The sequence below is a fragment of the Martes martes genome (genome assembly GCF_963455335.1).
Source record: "Martes martes genome assembly, chromosome: 7".
NCBI classification, from domain to species: domain Eukaryota; kingdom Metazoa; phylum Chordata; class Mammalia; order Carnivora; family Mustelidae; genus Martes; species Martes martes.
Genome location: NC_137894.1, coordinates 88,522,800 through 88,545,084, shown reverse-complemented (window position 1 = coordinate 88,545,084; position 22,285 = coordinate 88,522,800).

The following is a 22,285-nucleotide window of genomic DNA, read 5'->3' as shown; positions in this document are numbered from 1 at the left end:
TATGATTTAATTATGCAATATAAGTTTGGACATAATTATACACTCATAAAACCATCACCACAATTGAAAAAATAAATACATCCACCATGTCCAAAGGTTTCTTCCTGACTCTTTGTAATTCTTCTGCCAGCCCTTTCCCTGCTACACCCACCCTCACCCCATCCAGAGATGGCCAATTATCTGCTTTTTATCATTATAAAATAGTTCATTTTTCAGAAGTTTGTATAAATGTAATCCTATGGTATGTATTCTTTTTCTGGTCTGTCTCTGCTCACTCAACATAATTATCTTTTGGTTTTTCCATGTTGTGTGTATCACTGGCTCATTACTTTTTATTTTTGAGTACCATTCCATTTTATAAACATACTATAACTTTTTTATCCATTTTACCTATTCATGGGTAGTTGTGCTGTTTCCAGTTTGGGGTTATTGCAAACAAAACAGCTAATGGACGCTTAAATACAAGTATGGATCTATGCTTTCCTTGGCATGGAATGGCTGAGTGACTTTATGCATACGTTTAACTGTTCAAGAAACTACAAATAGTTTTATAAAGCAATTCTATCATTTTACATTCCCACCAGCATAGTATGACAATCCATGCTCCTTCACACCCTCAGCAACCCTTTGTATGGTCATTATTTTTACTTTCATTCAAGCTAATAAGTTTGCAGTGATAACTCATATTTTTTAAAAGTTTTTATTTATGTATTTGAGAGAAAGCACGTGCATAAGCAGGGGGAAGGGCAGAGGAAGAAGAAGAGAATAGACTTGGGACTGAGCAGGGAGCCCAGGAGAGGGCTTGATCCCAGGACTCTGGGATCATGACCTGAGCCAAAGGCAGATGCCTAACTGACTGAGCCACCCAGGTGTCCTGTAACTCATATGTTTTTAATTTCATTTCCCCAATAACTAATGATGTTGAGAAATTTTTCATATGCCTATTCACCTTTCATATATCTGCTATAGTGAAGTGACTGTTGAATTTTTTTCGCCCATTTGTATCATTTGCTTTTTTATTATTGAGTTGAGAGAGTTCTTTCTATATTCCACTCAACATTCTTTGGCATATATGTGATTGCAAATTTTTCCTGCAAGGCTCTGTATTGTCTTTCCATTATTTAATAGTGTTTTTTGAAGAATGGAGGTTCTTAATTATGATGAAATTAATTTTATCATTTAAAAAAAATAGGAAGTGTCTTATTACAACATATATGAAATTTTTGCTGAGCCCAAGATCACAAAGATTTTTTTCTTCTTTTTTTTTCTAGATCTTTATAGTTTTAGGTTTCCCTTTATAATTTCTGGGTCATTTTGAGTTAATTTTCCTCCTGGTGCAAAGTATAAAAGTTAATTTTGTCTCAAAAGGATGTGCAATCAATCTAGCACCTATTTTGAAAGACCATCTTTTCTTAATTGAATTGCCTTTGTAATTTTGTCAAACATTAGCTGAATATATATATTTTTCATGTTTATATCTTTACCAGATTGAAGAGATTAACTAGTGCTTCTTTTAAAATCAAGAATGGATATTAGATTTGTCAAATGTTTTTTATGTATCTATAGAGATGGTCATATGATCGTATTTTCTTTTTCATTTCATTATGATGATTTTGTTTCTTTTGACTAAATACTTTTCTATTTCTCTTTTATTTTCTTTCTTGAGTCATGGATTATTTATGTTTGTTAATTGGTTTCTAAATATTTAGTCAATTCCTGGAGATCTTTCTGTTATTGATTTCTAATTGAATTCTATTGTGGCCAGAAAATATATATTTTTTAAAGATTTTATTATTTGACAGAGAGAGATCACAAGTAGGCAGAGAGGCAGGCAGAGAGAGAGAGAGAGAGAGGAGGAAGCAGGCTCCCTGCTGAGCAGAGAGCCTGATGTGAGGCTTGATTCCAGGACCCTGGGATCACGACCAGAGCAGAAGGCAGACGCTTTAACCCACTGAGCCACCCAGGTGCCCTGGGAAAGCATATTTTGAATAGTTTTATTCTCTGGATAATTTTATTCACTGGAGGATCAACTGAAGAAAAAATACAGGAAAAAAGCAACTTAAATTCCACAAAGTAGCCTAATGCATTTCATATTAAAAAGAGCTCATTATTGTCATTAGACAAAAACCAATTATGATCCAATTTAACAAGCAGGTACATTTATAAGATAAAGAAATACAATAATCCTTAAGAGTTTGAAATGGTGCTCTATTTCACATACAGCAAAAATACATATATAAAGTAAAACTACGTGGAGATACCATTTTTATTCTTTGCAGAATTATAATTGGAAGCAACCTATATATCCCTCAGAAAAGCAGTTAAACAAAACATTGTATTATCATGAACTAGGAGAGATATAGACCAAAAAAATAACACTGCATCTCTTTTTGTAATGGCACAGTCTTCCAGTATATGCTAAATGAAAAATCAAAATAAAAATTTATATTTATTGGGGCACCTGAGTGGCTCAGCGGGCTGTGTTCAACTCTTAATTTCAGCTCAGTCATGATTTAAGGGTCGTGAGATTGAGCCCCCCATTGGGCTCCATGCTGGGTGTGAAGACTGCTTAAGACTCTCTCTGTCCCGCTCCCTCTGCCCCTCCATCCCAGGCAGGCTCTGTCTCTCTAAAATTAAAAAAACAGGGATGCCTGCGTGGCTCAGTTGGTTAAGCAGCTGCCTTTGGCTCAGGTCATGATCCTGGCATCCTGGGATCGAGTCCCGCATCGGGCTCCTTGCTCAGCAGGGAGCCTGCTTCTCCCTCTACCTCTGCCTGCCTCTGCCTGCCTCTGCCTGCCTGTGCTCACTCTCTTGCTCTCCCTCTGTCTGACAAATAAATAAATAAAATCTTTAAAAATAAATAAATAAATAAAAATAAAATTAAAAAACCAAACTATTTATTAAACTATAATACATGTATTAAAAATCATATAACATATGTTCCTATTTATCATTAAATATATTACATATTTCTGGAGTAATTTTTTAAAATCTGACAATATTATCTTCAATGAAGAAAGTTATTTTCTGGAAGACAAATGTGAAGGTCACACTTTTCACTGTATATCTCATTAATTCTGAATTATATTCTGAATTATGTGAATATATTAACTATATACAAAATTGTTGATAAAAGATACATATACATTGCTATAAATAATTTAACAATAAAATTTCTTTCTAAATCAAATATTTATTACTTATATATATACTATTCTATGTATATGAACGGTTTCTAAAAATATACACAAAATACTGACAACATCAGTTGCCTTGATGACTTCAATAAATATATTTATAACATTTCAATGTGGAATTGTGTAAATAACTTAAATATTTTTAATACACTAAAGTATTAAGATTGAAGTATTAAGAAATGAAACAAAGTTGCAAGTGTCCAGATTATATATAAAGCGACTATTCAATTCGTGTAGTATCCTTGAACACTGTGTTTTGTGGTATAGGATAGCTAGTGGTTGAGATTGTTTTGTGAGTTAGGATCTATGTTTGTCATTTTGAAAATTATCTATGTTTTTCTGAATTAATTACATTTGTCTGTGGACAAATGTGTCATTAGCATGTGAATAATAATCCTTATAGACAAATGCTAACTTTTTTATGTTTCAAGTATTTATTTAAATTCTAGTAAGTAACACATAGTATAATATTAGTTTCAGGAGTGGAATTTAGTGATTCATCACTTACATATAACACCCAGTGCTCATCCCAGCAAGTACCCTCTTCAATACCCATCACCCACTGAACCCATTCCTCCACTCCCCTCCCCTCCCACAATCCTCTTCAGTTTGTTCTCTATAATTAAGAGTCCTATGTTTGATCCCTCTTTTCTTTTTCCCTTTTCCCCTATATCCTTGTTTCTTAAACTCCACATATGATTGAAATCGTATAGTATTTGTCTTTCTCTTGACTGACTTTTTGGCTTAGCATAATACACTCTAGTTCTATCCACATCATTGCAAATGGTAAGATTTCATTCTTTTTTTTTTTAAGATTTTATTTATTTATTTGACAGAAAGACACACAGCGAGAGAGGGAACACAAGCAGGGGGGTGGGAGAGGGAGAAGCAGGCTTCCCGCTGAGCAGAGGCTCAATGCGGGGCTTGATCCCAGAACCCCGGGACCATGACCTGAGCTGAAGGCAGACGCCCAATGACTGAGCCACCAGGTGCCCTGATTTCATTCTTTTTTATGGATGACTAATGTTCTGGTGTAGCCACTCTGAAAAACAATACGGAAGTTACTCAAAAAGTTAAAAATAGAACTACTACAACCCAGCAATTACACTACTGGGTATTTACCCAAAAAGATACAAAAATACTGATTCAAAGGGGCACATGCACCCTGATGTTTATAACAACATTATCTACAATAAACATATTAATGTAAAGAGCCTGAATGTCCATTGATTGATGAATGGGTAAAGAAGAGGTGGTATATATATACTGCAATATTGCTCAGCCATCAGAAAGAATGAAATCTTGCCATTTGGCTACAGTATATTAAGCTAAGCAAAAATAAATCAATCAAGAAAGACAAACACCATACAATTTCACTGGTATGTGGAATTTAGGAAACAAAACTGAAGAACATAGGAGTAAAAAAAGAGAGAGACAAACCATAAAACAGACTCTTAACTATAAAGAACAAATAGGGCTGTTGGAGTGGAGGTGGGTGGTGGGTGGGAGATGCAGTAAATGGGTGGTGGGTTGAGGAGGACATTTAACTGGGACGAGCACTGAGTGTTATATATAAGTGATGAATCACTGAATTCTGCTCCTGAAACTAATATTACACTATTTGTTACTTAAGAATTTAAATAAAAATTTGAAAAATTGTTTAAAAAAAGCACTAAATCTTTTGGGATTGGCTTCTTTTTTCCATTCAGCATAATCTCCTTGAGATCCATCCAAGTAGTTGTGTGTACCAACAATTCCTGCCTTTTTATTGTCAAATAGTATTTCATAGTTTGTATGTACCACAGTTTAACATTTCCCTACGAATGAGTCCAATTTTTGCCTATTACAAATAAAGTTGTTATGAACATTTGTGTGTAAGTTTTTGTGTGGTCATAAGTTTTTATTTCTTTGACATAAAGACCCTAGAGTGCAATTGCGGGATTTTATCATTATATGCAGATTTTTTAAAGAAACTGCTGAATTTTTCTACCTGTAAAAGCTCTAAGTTCTTATTCAGTTATTCTTATTTCTTCAGTGATTAAAGTCCTATAAAATTAAACCTAGGCTTGCTATTAAGATTTTCTTCCCAGAAATTAGGATAGTCAACTGTTTAAATTAGAATATCGCGGACGGTCAATGAATAAGTGGTTCAATTCTAAGCCATCTATTTATAATATTTTAGTATTCAATCTGTTTTTTAAACAAAGCAGAACTAAATCTAAAATTATTCACTCTAATTCTTTTTAAGGCAGTTTTTTTATAAGGGGCTTCCATAAATTTCACAGTTTAGATTTTAATTGTAATCATCAATGATTATCTGCTTTCTTTTTAATTTTTTTTGTAATACTATTTTTAAAGGTTAATAGCTTTCAGAAAATTAATGCCTGGCACTTGGAACACTCATGGAAAAAGTGACAAACTAAATGTAATAGAACATAAACAAAATGACTAATAATGAGTAACCAAATAGGAATTAATTGGCAAGGAAAATCAATTTAGAGTTATAAAATAGTTTCGCCTCATTGATTTGCATAGCTCACTGAACAGTTACTATTGCTTCTTTATATCCCTTTGGGTAGTTGTTCCCCAAGCTAGACTAAAATTATGGTTAGACTTCCTCCACAAACAAGGATAGCCAGATAAAGTCCAAGTATGCATTAAAACTAAGTTAAACTTTTCAGTGTTTCTTTCCAGGGTAAATTTTAAAGGGAAAATAAATAAACAAATATTTCTGAAAAGTTGTAGGATTAAGGTCACGGAGTTAGATATCAGCTCTATGTACATACAAGGGACATTTGTGACAGTTCAAATGAGTGGTGGTTTCTTTCATCATTTTTATTAGTGTGTGATGGCACCTACTTAGAGAGGAACAATTTTTAATAAACATTCATTTTCAGACACAAATTTTCATATATGCCCCAAAAGTCTCATAAAGCAAAATTGCCTCCAAGTTGTCCCATAGTCTTTGTTGCACTGTGGGGCAATCTTATGTTTTTTCATTAGAAAAAAATATTGGTCTTATTTGTTGACAACTTCACAATGTACTTTGTGTATATTTAGTTACTACTTTTCAATATGTAGGATTATTTGGTATATAATTTATATTGCCTTTCTCTCTAGGTCTACTTTTAAAAGCATATTTTTCTTTGCATAAGCAAAACCATAGAACTTGTAGTTTAGTGTCTTGTTAGAGTTTTTACTTTTGGAGTAGGTAAATTTCAAGACATGTTTAAGTTTCCTAGGAAATTATTTCATTAAAAGATTTACTATATTTAATCTATATGCTTTATCTCTGTGGTTTATTATATCACATATATATATATATATATGCTTCATTAAAATTAAACTTCATTATTGAAGTTCTAGTTCAACAATTATTGTTACTTTATGAAATAATCCCTTAACAATGTTTCTATAAAAAAGCTCTCTAATTAAAATGATGTAGATCTTATCTTTAAAAATTCGCATTATTAATTTGTTTCAGGTTTTACTGGCAGTATAAATGCATGTCTCTACATATAATTCTCTTTCTGAATGTTCCTCATACTGTTGTTAAAAACAGAAACAAACGGAGACCAGCCTTGAAAATCTCCTGAGCAGAAAAAAGTAGCTTAATCATACAAACAAAGCTTAATTTAGCTTATTTTGTAAGGCTATCTTGACCTGGATCATTTCTTGCTTGTGCCTCTGGAAATAATCAAAACTTGACCTGTTTCTCAAGGTTGATATGAGGTAGCCACTGAAAACTGTAATATTATAGCCAATCACTGTGAAAAGGAAAAGTCACTGCTTTCTCACTACATAAGCTGCTTTATAACAATGTACCCCTGAGCCTCATTCCATGCTCTGGCTTGAGCGTTCCTGGTTTGCAAACTGTCTGTCCTTTTGGGTTTTACCTCGGCTATTTTGAACCCTTGACATTATATAATTCAATGTCTTCCCAGTTTTGCTTTGTCTACTTGTATGGTCTGAATTTGTTGTTCAATTGAAGTTACTAACATGTTCTAATATAATTTATTAAAAAGCGATAGAAACTTTTTTTGTCCTACTGAATATATGTGAGAGATAAATCTGGAATAAACTAAAATAATTCACAGATGAAAAGAAAAAAAGGCTATAGAATTAAATAGATAAATGATACAAGCAACAATATAATGCATTGTTTACATGATTTATGTATGGCATTTGAAGAAAAATTATCATTTTGCAAAGATAATCGATCATGTAAAGGTTATCCGTTTTGTTTTTTACCCTCTTTCTGAAACAGTGATGAAGTGTTACTTATTCTTTTGTCACCTAAAATACCAGACTTTAAAGTGTATCAGTCCACTACTAACTGTTCTAAGGCAAAAGGATAAAAAAAATGGCCTCCTCTTTTTATTTCTCTCAAAACTAGTTAAACGGAAAATTCACATTTTGTACACAAAGTATTTCGATACTGTGTTTACAAAGATACTTTTCATTAAATACTGATTTAATTTTAGTTAAAATTTTAATAGTCAATTTTAATCTTATAGTCAGTTTTGAGAAAGTTAAGAGTATATAAAAATCATAATGACTTACCAAAGATGCTTCTGAGAGTATTATGTCAGTCTGATTAGTTTCTTTTCATTTAAACCACCTTTTATACAAAATAAGGTTAATTGTGCTGCTTCAAGCTTACTTTCTATTACAGAGTTCTTTCGAGGAGGAAGGAATAGAAAATAGGAAATAGTGTTTTTCTAACTATTTTTCTGACTTTTAGATATATCTTGATATTATAAACCATTTGAATTCATTTTCCTGTAGGTTCCAAATACAAGTCCTTGTATGTTATAAAAGTAATAGGAAGAAGACATCAAATGAGAATACAAACACTGGCACCCCTTTACGTAGCCCTCACGCCTATGCTAATAGGTAAAGTTACCAACACCTCAGGCAGTGGGAACTGGGGATTGGGTAATGAGATAGAGATTTGAAACCCAGTCTGCCATTTACTGGCTTTGCTGCTTTGTTCATGTCGTAGCACTTCTCTGAGCTTGTTTCCTTAATCCTAAATGGAAGTAGTGATACTGTGTTACTGCATTGTTACGGCATCCTGAGATGATGTATGCACTGCACATGAGCCGTGATGCACGTGACTGAGAAATACTGTAGTTATCAACCTCATCAAACCCATTTCCTGCTTTTAATGTTAGGACAAATTTGGTGTTAGTTTTCCTATTGACAAGGGATGAGGCTGAAGATTTATCTTGAATGAAAATAGAGTAAAAATTAAATCATCAGTATGATACCTTTTAAGCCTAAGCCTTGTTATGATAATAGGTAGAACGATTTTATGCAACCTGGATAAAACTCCATACAATCTATCCTCCTTGTCTGCGATCAGTTTATTTCTGGGAAGATGAAAATACTTTTTCAAGGAAACTTTGCCTTTATAAGAAAATGTTCTGCCTTTGTGGAAACTCGGGAAAACATCATATGCACATCCAAGTCCTACTTTATTTCAGGGAATATATGTGAAGAGAATGCAAATTCTGAACAGACTTGGATACCTGAGATAGACATGCATATGCTTTCCTCCTGTGATGAACACTGGGATCTAGAGTAAATTTGTTTTGGGTGAACACAAGATTTGCTAGGAAGAGCTGCAAAAGTGCCTGTTTCATCCTAATTGATTGTTGCCACTTTTTTTTTCTTTCGACTAGAATTAGAATAGGTTAAGGCATTCAAGGGAGTTTTGGGGACAGATGGAAATGTTTTGGAAGTGGATAGAGGGTGTGGTTGCACATCATTTTGAATACATGAAAAGCCACTGAATAGTTCACTTTTCCCTCTCCCTTTGCCCCTTCCCTGTCCACTCCACTCCACTGTTTAGAAAACTAAAATTATTCTGTGCCATTCTCTGTGCACATATCAGGGAGCAGACAATGAGGATTTTTCACCTATTGATAGTATTAAAATTCCATGAACAAGAGAATTCTTGAAAGGTTTTTTTGCATTGTTTTTATTGAGGTGAAATTGACATAACTATAACCATTTTAAAGTGCACCATTCAGTGGCTTTTCACGTATTCAAAATGGTGTGCAACCACAACCTCTCCCTTTGCCCCTTCCTCGCGTGTGCTCTCCCTCTCCTTCTCTCTCAAAATTAATGAATAAAATCTTTTTTAAAAAGTTGTCTCTAACAATGATATTCAGACTTCGGAGTAATAGTGCAAAGCACCAGGGGTCAATCAAATGTTAACCCTGATATTTCTTGAAACATCACCATAAACCAAAGAATTATTGTAAAAATAGTGTATGATTTGTCTGTTATGACACTTGGTATTATTGGGAAATGTGTGAACTGGCTAATCAAAATGACTTCAACTGCATGGTTTTTACTCTTTTGGAAACATTTATTAAACTTTTCAGTGTCTATTAAACTGGAAATTAGTTTTCACACAATATTAACAATCATTTTTTTTTAAATAAATTTTAGTATTTTGGTTCCTTGAAGTCTTGTGCATATCAGACCTTCATAGTTCACAGCAAATGTATAGCCCAGCCATAATGATCAGATCCTACAAATCCATGGCTTTGATTTAAAATTAACTATGCTTTGGACCTGATAATACAGAAACTTGTCAGTAGACGATTATCAGAACTCCAAAAAAAGGACATGGGACTGTGGTTTAGATGTGATATTGAAAGTGTAAAGTGTACAAGTTAGAACAGGCTAAGAGAAAGTGAGATGACACCTTTTAGCTTCAAAGTAGGAAGTCTGTACTTTGTTTCCCATCAGATTTCTTATATAGAGACATCTCTAAAGGCAAAAAGAATTCATAGGAGCCAGGTAGCTGAAAAAAAAAAAAAATCATGTACTCTAGTTTAACACTTTGGCTATTCAACATCCTTATATGCCCTTATTTCCAAACTTACACTTTCACAAAAAAATTGTTTAGGTCATTGTAATATAATTATACCTTGAATAATAATAGGAAATGTCAAACTCCTGAAGGAAAATAGTAGTTTTTTTCAATTCTAAACTAAGCTTTTATTATAAGTATTTAGGTCCTGGATGGAAGAATTTGTTGTCTTGGTTAGTTCTATTTGCCTCTTATCAGAATCTGGAATACGTATTTTTTTCTGCCTCAAATGCTTAGGCCATAGTGCTCAGGAGGAAAATGCTGAAATGGGAGAGAGGAAGAATTTGGTCAGGAGATGGAGATTGGCCATTAGCAGAACCTCCAACTCCACCAAGAAGAAAACAGAAGTGTAAAAGATGGAAATCTCTGCCAATCCATGCAAAGGCCACACAGGGACCAGTGGTAGAAGTTTGGAGGGAAATCTGAAGGAATTTGCCCTGGTATTTTTTAGTTCAACTGCCAATGTATAGAATTCACAAGCAATAGTAAATCTAAAGAAATAGAAAGTCAATTAGTAATTGCCTGGGACTCGGTGGGAAAGGGGTATTCACTGTAAAGGGGAACAATGGATCTCACTGAGTTGAAGGAAGTATTCTCAAACTGGATGGTAGTGATGGGTGCATACCTCGGTAAATTTTATACAGATCATTGAATTGTACATTTTAAAAGGGTGGGGGGGGGCGCCTGGGTGGCTCAGTGGGTTAAAGCCTCTGCTTTCGGCTCGGGTCATGATCCTAAGGTTCTGGGATTGAGACCCGCATCAGGTTCTCTCCTCAGCAGGGAGCCTGCTTCCCCCTCTCTCTCTCTGCTGCCTCTCTGCTTACTTGTGATCTCTGTCAAATAAATAAATAAAATCTTAAAATAAAAAATAAAAAATAAAAGGGTGGATTTTAGGATACACAATTTATACCGTGATAAAGCTGTTAAAAAAAATCATGACACCTTAAGGCAGTATGATTTTAATCACTCCTCACCCTCCTGACCAAGGCTGCTGAAAGCACATTCTGACAGCTGGATTTCCTCTAATAGTCACCTTTAAAGGGATCTCCTGGAAATATCTAGCAAATTAGTTAGAAGGGGATATGAAAAAGAATTATGCTAAAACATCCCACAATTAAATATTCCCATCACATTTGAGATTCTTAAACTGGAAACCTAAGAAAGTCTTGAGTCTTGTGTAATTTCCAGATGTGAGCCCCAGAGGACTGAATAGCTGGTTTTCAAGATCTACAGAAAATTCGTTACTTTCTTTTCTCTCCAGTGAATGGTTTTGCTCTCATGGTGCATAAAATACAAATAATGAAGATTTCTGAAGTCATATTGTGAATGCATGCTGGCTGTTTTTCTCTGCCATTACTCATCCTCATGGTTTCACTGGACTAGGAGGGGGATACTGGAATCCTGGGATCATACAGTGGAACTTTTAGTCACAGGACACTTACAGGGTAATGCTGAATGACAGTAAGACTATCAATTCTTTGCAGCTTCTGACCAGGTCGATGACCCGCACCCTCGGCTCAGTGCTGACTGGCTCATGGTTCATCAATACAATCTGATTTCCCTGGGATCAGCTTGTCCTCAGAGGGACCACTGGGCATTACCCGGCAAAGGACCACTGCCATTTCACTCTGGGCCACCAAACCAGACCCCGGCAGAGGCTTCCTCATCATCTCCACCCTCTGAGGGGTTGGAGGAAGGATTTGGAAGCTCTCTAACCAAGTGTCATCAAATGGGATGCCTTGTGTCATGATTGATGAAGCAGTCTCGACCACCCCGGTTTGCAGTCATTTCCCATTCATGTACGGCACCGGGTTCAAGCCCTAGGTTCCCAAGAGAGGTGGCTAGCCTAAAGACTTCGTCCTGTGATAGATCACTGGATATAACTCAGGAACAGCCAAATAGAAGAGCTGCACAGGGTAAGGGATAGGGAAAGGGCGTGTAGCCTCCACGGCTCTCCAGGCCAGCCACTTTCCCCATACCACCACGTATTCACCCTCCCAGAAGCCTTGAAGGAAAATAGTCTTGCCAGCTATTTTAACCAGATATAGGTCCATGAATCTCAAATAGGCTAAATGCAAAAAGAACCATAACGAGGCACATTATAGAGAAACTAGTGAAAGACAAAGACAAAAAGAAAGTCTTGAAATCTTTAAAAGATAACTGGTCATCATAGAATTAGGATTCTTTGCAAAGTATTGCCATATCTTGCCAAAAGCCCATCCTCTAATACTTAACCACTTTCAGCTCAAACTACTTTTAAAAGCAAAATCTCCCAAATTCTAACCACCGTTCTGTTGACTTTCCCTTTGGCAGTGATTCCTGCTGACAATATTCAAATTAATTACAGATTTTAGCTTTAATTGACAGAAATTAAATCTGCCAAATAAAACAAGAAGGGAACTTATGAGAAAAATTAATTGTAGCCAAAGGGTTAAGCAAGGGAAGAAAATGGGCTTCAATAAATGAAGGGTCAAAGATTAAATTTCAGTCAAAATCCCACAGAAGATGTGTGATAAGTAAAACACTTCCAAAGTTAGCACCATTGACACCATATTACTGGCACTATATGCCCAACTGGTACAGTTTCCCTTGGAAATGATGTTCTATTGCTGTGGTCCTCAAAGCACATTCCCCACTGTGTGTGTTCTTTTCATTTAAGAGACTTTGTAATATCATTTGTTAATAACATCCAGAGCTATGAAAATATTATACATCCATACAATTAAAAGCTTTGCTGATACATAAACAAATAGACACATGAAGAGGAAGCTTGCAGTGTCAACATATTTTAGCCATGGATCAAGAACAGGACAAGCTTTACAAATTAAATTCTTCCTCATCTCTCATCCATCAGAAAATAAGTACCATAAACTATTAATCAACCGTCAGAGGTCATCAAAATGATCATACATAATATCAGCTTCTCAATTATTGCTGCCTGCAATGATTGGCTGCTCATAAGCCAAATATAAAATTGAAAACAAAATATATAATGCAAAATTAGTAGGAAGGAAAAATAAAATAAGGAAAATATAACATAAAACAGAGGCTCATAGGGGAAGGGAGGGAAAAGTAAAACAAGACAAAATCAGAGAGGAGGCAAACCGTAAGAGGCTCTAATCTATAGGGAAAAAACTGAGGGTTGCTGGAGGGTGGTTGGTGGAGGAATGGAGTAAATGGTTGATGAGCATTAAGGAGGGCACAGGATGTAATGAGCGCTGGGTGTTATACGCAATGGATGAAACACTGAACTTTACATTGAAACTGATGATACACTATATGTTAACTAATTGAATTTAAATAAAATAAGCTTAAAAAGAGAGAAAACATAGAAAAATTCTGTTAACACTTTGGATTTCCTGTGACCCAATAGGAGTCAACTGGACTTAATCTGTTTATGAGGTGTGCTTCTCTTATAATGAAATTTACCTAGTTGTGTTAGGTGATCCAATGGACACATTGGAAAACCTTCTAAACTCTTAAAAGATAAGTTTAATAAAAATTAAAATCACAATTCTTACACAAATATACAAATGAACCTACATTAAATATTTTATTTATTATAATGAAGGAGTAAAGCAAATATTTTAAGGAGAATTCAAAGAGACACACTTACAAAACTGAAATATTTAAATAAATATGAAAACAGACATAGAATTGGATTGTTCCAGTGAGGAGAGTAAGTCAATTGAAACTCCATCAGAAGGGATAGAATGTACATAGAAAAGAATTTATAAGAAATAGTGGTTTTGCATCATTACCAGATATCTTAAGATTTACAGAATTATAAAATAGTCCCTACAAAAGAATCATATAAATTGGAATGGTATGTTATAGATAATGCATAATTTTCAGTAAAGCCTGCATTTTTAAATGATTCCTTTAAAATATGTGGTGATATTAGAGCACTGTATTTCCCTATAAAAATATTTGATTTTTCAGTGATTGTTATCCAGCTATAGAATTATCTGTCTATAGACTTGTCTACAGAAATATCTTTCTTTGAACATTATTTTTCTAAAAAAAAAGAAGAATTGCCAAAAAGTCAACCAGAATAACTAGACAATTTCAATTCTAACACAGTATGTTTAAATGCATTAAGATGAAATATTTTAATTTTTTTCTTTAGAATTTTTTTCATTATGAGCCTTTGTTTTTGTGTGCAAGCTGAAACTAAATTGTCTAATATATTTTAATTTTCTAAAAGCCTGAAAATAAATATTCTTGTAGGAAACAAATATACAGTCATGTTTTCTGCAGCATAGAGAACTATCAGAGCTGAACAGCTTAGTTAGTAACCGAAGCTCATGAAATGACAAACGTAACAGTTTTCTTCATCTTTGTATGCCTTTCTACTACCAGAAAAGGTCAAAATAAAAAATCAGGGGAGGAGAAATAATTGTCATACTAATTATATACTAATTTAAGTATGGTAGAAGTTTTTTCAATCTGGAACACTTTCACAGTATAATAAATTGCTATTTTATAGCTTTGGAGATTTACATAAATTTGTTTAATACTTAACCCAGATGCTTGACTTGCAAAAAAATTTTTTTAACAATTATTATGTAGTGAGTCTTTAGATTGGAAATAAAATTCACATCTTTAAATCTGGAGGGACTCTCATAACAGATACATATTTTTATTGTTTCTGATTAACATAATTTATTAAATGCTAAATTGTATCACCATGCTAGCTGAGTTTTGCCATAATGAATTCTTCTGTTTCTAATTGTTTTATAATGGCATCCAGTAGAGGAACTCCTTCAAGTGTTAACAAAAATAATAGTTTCATCATCTCAAAACAAATAGTTGAAAAGGTATAATTTACCACATAAGGAGGCTTACTTCTAACCTGTTTTTTTCTAATCAGTAAAAAGAAAAAAAGAAAAACAATGGTAATTGGCCTTAAGTGGACATAAAACGTTATGCATTGTAGAGATTTTTGGATTGGTGTTTTCTCTTACTGCTCTTGCACATTCCTCAGTCTATTTCAGTTGTTAGTAAAAAAACAATCTGATTAGACCCACTTAACTCTGAGATGTGAGTATATGAGAATGGTAAGCATCCAGGGACATTTACAATTTAAAGCTGAAAGGCCGCTTACATAAATAAAAGTCTCCAAATTGTTATTTCAGTCTCTGGCAAAGGTTTTAGGAGAAAATTTTCTATTGTTCTATAAATCCTCCTATTTAACCAAAAGTAAATTTGCGTAGTAAAATTTGGATGCTATATACCTATTCTTTCACATCACGGTAGACAAAATAAGAGCTTAATCATATCAGAAAATAATATGATTGCTGTTTTATTTTTACATGCACTGAAGGATTTGGACTAGGATTCTGACTAGGAGTGTCAGGGTAACTAGCTACTCTAACTGCTCTGACACTTGTTAGCCACAAGCATTTTGTATGTCATTTGACAATGTTTCTTTATCGATAAAGTAAAATTACGACAATGGTACAGGAATCTTATGAAGATCAAATGATACCTTATGGTGTTTTTTAAGATTTCTTAAAATCAATTAGGTGTGGAACACTGTCTCTAAAAAATTATTGTGTAAATTCCCAGAACTTAAGTAAATATTTTGCAGAAATGGCCCATTTCAGGGGTTAGGAAATATTTTCTGTTAAAAGGCCAGATAGTAAATTATGCATATGTTTGCAGACCCTCTAGTCTGTCATGAGTGAGAGCAGCCATGACAATAAGAAATTGAGAATGTGGCTGTGTCCCAGTAACATTTTATTTATGGACACTGAAACTGGAATATCATAAAACTGTCATTTGTCATGGAATATTATTTTTTGATAATTATCAAATTATGGTTATATAATGAAGTATTCTGAACATGGAGGTAACACGAAAAAGGCAATGGCTTGAACTTTGGAGGCTCTTAACATCGCTCCTAGTCAACTTCCCTCACTTTAGTCAGTGAAGAAACAATCTAACTCCATAACCCCTAGAGAACTTCTTACGGAATGATTTGAATGACCTAATACATCTGAAAGCGTCGTGTAAGTGGTAAAACCTTGGACAATTAGTTATTGTTATTAAGTCATTACAAAAATATCAGCTTGGAAGCTTATATTTTCGTTATTCAAATAGTCTTTGAAATAATTCCATAAATTTAGAGACTATCTTAAATTCAGGACAATAAAATAGACAATGCTTCTGTTCACGCCAAAAAAGGTAACTAACCCAGTATAGTAATTACATTAATATTTACAGATTTTTAAATTGCTTCATGAGTTTAATGAGTAAAAACAGACTCATATCCAGCTTCGCATTTCAACATAGGGTAATTGGTTTTCAATAGGTAAAAAGAAAACTGTTATTTAAATTATATATACAGCAATATATTCACATGCAATGGGACTGGCTTAGTCTATGATGTCATTATAGTTCATCAAAATGATAAAACTATGATTGCATTTTGGAAAATTATAAGCACTTTGTAAGTAGAGGTAGAAGGAGCCAGATTTCTACCACTTTGAATTTTTTTTCCTGCATATTGGCATATGACCCTTGGTGATCCATTGGACTTCTTTTAGCTCTGGTAGTCCAGGCAAGTAGATCATGTCTAATATCTATTGTAATATAATTACTATTAGTGATGGCATGTGATATTTAGCATGAGAGATCGGAAGTGAATCTTAATTTAATGAAAAACTGCAAACTGAATTTTCATTAATTAATTTTCTTAAAGCTCTGCCCTAATTCCAGGTATCTACCCAAGTTTCAAACATAAATGTTGACTCTCTATTTCTTCACTTTCCTTAATCTCTCAAATTCCTTTTATTTTCCATTTTAAATTATATTTTCACCTTATAAATTGACTTTTAGTTCAATTGAACTGAATCATCACATTCTCTCTTCTAGAAATCATATGTTTTATTTAGAACAAGAACCGAAAGTTAAATTCTATAAAGAAGTTAAGGATTGCATTAGTAAGGATATAACTGTGGTGGTTCTGAGAGTTCTAAAACCACAGTGGCTCAATTACAGAGCTAATTCCTAACTCACATAAAAATCTAGGCTGGTATGGCAGGTCTGCTCTCCAGATAGAACAAAGCCACTTCTATCTTTCTGTCCCTCCATCCTCATGATGCTCCTTTATTCAGCTGGTCCAAGATGGCTCAGCATAGAGCCACTTTTATAACCTGGTGGTAAGGGGAGCAGAGAACTTGGGCAATCATGTGTTTTCTTAAAAAATTTATAAACTAGACATTGCATACACCCTTCCTCCTTCTGCTCACATTGACTAATATTTAGTCATGTTATACACCAAACTTGAGAGGAGGCTGAAGAATTATAGACTTATTTTTGGTAACCAAATGCTTGCTCAACATCGAGTTATGTTACTATATGGGTAACCCAAACAAAATCTATGCTAAGTTAGATATTTCAACTGAAACTTTTTTTTTTAAGATTTTATTTATATACTTAAGAAAGTGAGACAGAGCTAATGAGAGAGAGCACAATTGGGGGTAGAGGGAGAAGCAGGTTCTGCACTGAGCAGGGAGCCCTATGCGGGACTCCAACCTAGGACTCTGGGATTATGACCTAAGCCAAAGGCAGATGTTGAACCAATTGAGTCACTCAGGCACACCCTCAACCGAAACTTTTAAAACATGATAGAAAAACAAAAGATAGCTCACTATGCCTAAATGTTCATGCAGGTAACTGAGAGGCAATTATCCTAGCCTTTCACAATAAAACAAGGGAATAAAATATAAGACATGAAACATTTTTTAAACTCTTTGGAAATAACTGCACTATGAGCTCCATTCCTTCTCTTTGAATAAAGCCAAGAAGGAGGGAATCTTCACTCTTTCTTCTATAGTTAGACTTACTGTAGATTAAAAAAAAATTAAAATTTGAAGAAAAGCTGCTTCATCCTCAGAGTAAAGAAAACTATCTTTAGAGGTATCTTCACTTGATTTCTCAGAAAGATTAAGAGACAACAGAGATTGGTACTTGCATTTGGTCAGTATAAAATTGTTTTAAAATATTTGAATATTTTAGGGATGCCTGAGTGGCTTAGTTGGTTAGAAGTCTGCCTTCAGCTCAGGTCATGATCTCAGGATCCTGGGATCAAGCCCTATGTCAGGCTCTCTGCTCAGTGGGGAGTCTGCTTCTCCCTCTCCCTCTGCCTGCTGCTCCCCCTGCTTGTGTGCTCTCTCTCTCTCTCTGTGTCAAATAAATAAATAAAATATAAAAATATTTGAATATTTTAAAACATTTGAATTATATTTGCATGAGACATATTTTCTATGTTCAAATATGTACAATTGTATCTTTTTGTTGTGAGATTCAGGATGAGATCTTTGTATTTGTATTTTATTTACAAAATAAAGAAAAATACAAGAAGGTGTTAAACAGAAATTAAACTGCAGACATATAAAGAATGTTCTCTGAAACTCTATACAGTAACTCCTTTATCCACTGTTTTATTTTCCATAGTGTCAATTACCTGTGGTCAACCACAGTCTCAAAGCAGAGTATCCTCCTTCTAACATATTGCTAGACAGCCAATAGCAGTCTAAGTCTACTTCACAATGCCTGTTTTTCATCTCACTTCATCTCATCACACAGGCGTTTATCATCTCGCACCATCCCATGAGGAAGAGCAAGTACAGCATAATAAGGTATTTTGAGAGAGGGATAGAGATCACATTCACATAACTTTAATTACAGTATATTGCTATGATTATTCTATTTTTTATTCATTATTACTCTTAATCTTTTACCGTGCCTTATTAATAAATTAAATTTTACCATAAATATGTATGGAATAAAACCAGCCCCATGTCGGGCTCCCTGATCAGCAGGGAGTCTGCTTTTTCCTCTGCCCCTCCCCTCTGCTCGTGCTCTCTCTCGCTCTCAAATGAATAAGTAAAATCTTAAAGAAAAAAAAACCTTAAAGAATTAAAAAAGTAAGATTCATTTTAAGTCATTTTGAAACTTGTGTCTTATTGTCTGACCATTATAGGGACTGGAAAGATGATTAACTGGGATATGGTTTTCTAAATTCAAGATTAGTTAGCTTTCAATCTGGATATGAAATAATACTTCTATTCTGTTTGTGGTTACCCCACCATAAGTAACAAAGCTAAACTCTTGGTTATTTACCTCCACCTCTGTCCTTTAAGATAGGATTTATAGGAAAAATATAACATGATATATATTCAGATTCTTTAAATTGTTATTAGTATTATGTTAATATAAAGGAACTTTAAAAAAGAAATAGGGATGCCTGAGTGGCTCCGTGGGCTAAGCATCTACCTTCAGCTCAGGTCATGATCACAGGGTCCTGGGATAGAGTCTCACATTGGGCTCCTAGCTCAGCAGGGAGCCTGCTTCTCCCTCTGCCTGCCTCTCCCCCAGCTTGTGCTCTCTCTCTCTCTCTCTCTGACAAGAAAGAAAGAAAAAGAAAGAAAGAAAGAAAGAAAGAAAGGGAGGGAGGGAGGGAAAGATTAAGTCATTGGATGACTGAGCTTTGCAAACAAGTAAAGATAACTCGGGATGGGCAACTATGTGTTACAGTGCATGCAACATTCTTCTCAAGTATCCATTTTAATCAGTAAAACTAATTGGAAACCTTCATTAAGTATTTTTCATGGTAAATGGACTACTTCTACAATGTTACTGGTTCATGGACTGTGATTCATAATATTACAAAGTTCAGGTAACTACTCAAGGGTTGCTCTTATATGGAAATAGAATTTATAAATTAAGTATAATTCTGTCCACCGAAGAAGTATTTTAATTCAGCTCTCAATTAGTCATGAGTCATGCACTTCCTTTCAGGAGATATCAGTTAAATTACTAAGTAATGCTCAGAATTAATAGTTATGGGACCTTTTAATAAGACAACATTGAATAAGTTTTCAAAGGAACTTAGATATCATTTTGAACTATAATAATGGCTCACTAGCCCTTTAATAAAAGTATGCATGAATTTAGCACTTAAAAGATTTTTTCAGGGACGCCTGGGTGGCTCAGTTGGTTAAGCGGCTGCCTTCGGCTCAGGTCATGATCCCAGCATCCTGGGATGGAGTCCCACACTGGGCTCCTTGCTCAGCAGGGAGCCTGCTTCTCCCTCTGCCTCTGCCTGCCTTTCTGTCTGCCTGTGCTCACTCTCTCTGACAAATAAATAAATAAAATCTTTAAAAAAAAAAAAAAGATTTTTTCAGCTGGATATATTTTACTCTTTTCCTAAACGTATAATATCACTCTTAAGTTCTCTCATGTCACAGTAATTTTCTATGTCACTTTCTGGAAAATAAATCTGTCAGAGGACTCAAATACCCCAATTGAAGAAGGTGAGAATACATCTAGCAGAAAAAATATCGGAAAAAAACTTCATAGCCTGATAAGGGAGACCCATATTTGGAGTATAAAATATGACCTTAAAACAGTCTGATGCCATTGGAAAAAAGGCCCCTTCTACCCTGTAGAAGGGGATTGGAAAAGTTTTTGAAGCGTAACTCCCTAGATTTGCACTTAAACTGTTATCCAGAAAATCTAGCTGCGAATCTAGCTGAACTCATCTTCACGGACTGCTCACTGCAGAGTTAGACTCTATGTGCAACAGGGCAAGGCCAGCTACAGGACAAAGTGTGTACTGGATTTTCAGCTTTATAAAATCCGTGCCTTATTTACAAATTAGGTCTGTCCACTGACTGCAAATTAATGGTCGAAGTTTAAAATGTAAACATTTAGGTTAATCAGAGTAACAAGGCAAATGTCAAGAAAAAAATCATATCATTTTATACTACCAAATAGCAAGACTGCCTTTGGTAAGTCATCAGAGTAAGTCCTGTTTAAGCAGTAACACTGATGGGTAACTTAGATATCATTTTAGATATCCTTATTTTATAAAAGAAAAACTGAACAACCAAATCCCTCACATTTGCAAACAAACAAAATTCCCCTGGTGCCAGGGGGATAAGCAGAATTGGCAGCCAAGACAAAGTGAATAAGAAAGAATTAAGATGTATTAATTGACTAATTAATTTTACATTAAAATGGTATCTTGAAATAAAAAGACGGAGACTGTAGAAAATAGGCATAAGGTTTATATCGCACTGCTAGAAGTAGAAGGAAATTAGAGGAAGAAACATCTGTGGATGTGATTTAAAGGGAGACTAATTAGATAGCAGATGGCATCCGGATTTTCACCACAAAGACTAGAAATGTGCCAAGAGGGCTGCTGAAATCTTACCTGGCCAGGACCTGGATACCAGTGGGACTGAGCCAATAATGGCGAAGGCTGAAAAACACATTTCTTGGATGAAGAGGCCATTCCTTATTCTCCATTGCTGGGAGTACAAGAAATTCCACTGGGCCTCAAGATTTTCAGGATTCCCATTCTTAGAGCAAAACACAACCAGGGCTCTGAGCTAAACCTAATGTAACACAACTGAGGTCAGAGACCTTGACACTTAGAGGGTCAGAGATGATATGCAAAGAACAAAGGCAGCACCAGCACTTGGACTGAACTTGCCAGTGAACTAAACCTAAATTATAATTATAACATTTCACATATCTGAGATGTTATACTATGTAAAAACAAAAACAAAAACAAAACGCACACACATCTCCCTGTACCTAAGTAAAAAAATAAATAAATAAATAAAATGCAAAACACACAAGATAGATTAAATAATGAATGGTATCTTTTGAGAAACAAAGAGTACACATTTCAAAACTCTCCTGCCTTCCATGTAATATGAATTATGACATGTTTAAGATTAGACAAGTTGCCTAGAGCCTTGCTTCAGTCTGTACTGTGGAGATAGCGTTTCATACAACGCTTAGGATTTCTAAGCAAGAATTATTCTTCTAACTTATTCATAAGGAAGAGGAGAAAATTCTAAAGAAGTAAATTGACTATGTACACTGATGGCTAGATTTCTTGCTTTTAGAGAGAAAGTTATGTCTAAAATAGCCTCTTAAGTATCTCTTCCTCTATCCACAGATACAATCCTTTGCCTGGCAAAAGGAAACGTTTAAAGGTTGAAGTTAAGATTAAATAAAAATGTATAACAGAGAAATTCAAGAATTTTAAACTTAAAAAAAAAAACTCTTTACCATCTCCAACGTAGCAAATGTAAATACACAGTAACTATAGAATGCCACAAACTGGATGGGAGGAGAGTGATAAGATTTCTTGAAAATAAAACTAAAACGCTTA